A 1,231-nucleotide genomic window follows, 5' to 3' on the forward strand; every position below is an offset into this window, starting at 1 on the left:
GTATCACCCAGCCCTCTTTTATAGACCAAACAAGTATTTTGAACAGCCGGAATCCCCAAGATAAAAAAATATTTGCACAATACAAATAATAACTTCAGAGATATACACATACTTCTTATAGAACCATGCTTGGGGAAACTCCATTTGTTTGGTGCACTGAAGAAGTATTTTGATCAAGTGCTACTTTGGGTATTTTTATTCAGAAAATCTATCCCCAATAGGGTACAGCAATTTATTGGATGAGCACAAAAGAAGGGGGGACTTGTGGCAACCATACAGTTTTAATGTTTTTAAAGTTGTATTAAGTGTACCCTCAGAAATGCCTTAGGTCACAGAGCATTTTGGCTTTCTCCAGTCTGGTCACATTATCTGGTGAGGCGACCAGGTGTGAATTTTCCAAAAGATTCATATTGTTCTGCTAGTTTGAGGATTTGCTCATACCCATCCCAAATTTGATCTTCCTAGTCTTTTAAGAGATAGATGCTCACCTATTATTCCGACTCCTGGAGGGAATGCGGGTTATGGGGGCGGGGAGGGAGCGGGGAGGGGGCGGTCGTTCTTAATCTAGGAGGGTCCTGGAGGGCTAGGTGCTTTGCAGTGCTGAGATGTGCGGCTGACTTTTCGAAGTACAAGCTTCACTCCACCTCTGTGTTCTTTTTCTATGTTCTCACAAAATTTGCTCTGGAGTTGTTGGCACCCTGCGGTGCGGGGCAGCGGCATNAGTCTGGTCACATTATCTGGTGAGGCGACCAGGTGTGAATTTTCCAAAAGATTCATATTGTTCTGCTAGTTTGAGGATTTGCTCATACCCATCCCAAATTTGATCTTCCTAGTCTTTTAAGAGATAGATGCTCACCTATTATTCCGACTCCTGGAGGGAATGCGGATTATGGGGGCGGGGAGGGAGCGGGGAGGGGGCGGTCGTTCTTAATCTAGGAGGGTCCTGGAGGGCTAGGTGCTTTGCGGTGCTGAGATGTGCGGCTGACTTTCCGAAGTACAAGCTTCACTCCACCTCTGTGTTCTTGTTCTATGTTCTCACAAAATTTGCTCTGGAGTTGTTGGCACCCTGCGGTGCCGGGCAGCGGCATGCAATTGCGGAGTCAGGCGTGGGTTCTGGGTCGGGCCCGAGTTGCCTCGCAGAGAAGTGCAGGTCGCCTGGGGAAGCCGGGCTGCAGCTGCCGGGGCTGCTGCAAGGTTGCCAGGCCTCAGGTGCTGCCAGGTGGCCGGAGAC

Source organism: Sturnira hondurensis, unplaced genomic scaffold (genome assembly GCF_014824575.4).
Source record: "Sturnira hondurensis isolate 20B ecotype Veracruz unplaced genomic scaffold, ASM1482457v3 Scaffold0004136, whole genome shotgun sequence".
Classification (NCBI taxonomy): Eukaryota; Metazoa; Chordata; class Mammalia; order Chiroptera; family Phyllostomidae; genus Sturnira; species Sturnira hondurensis.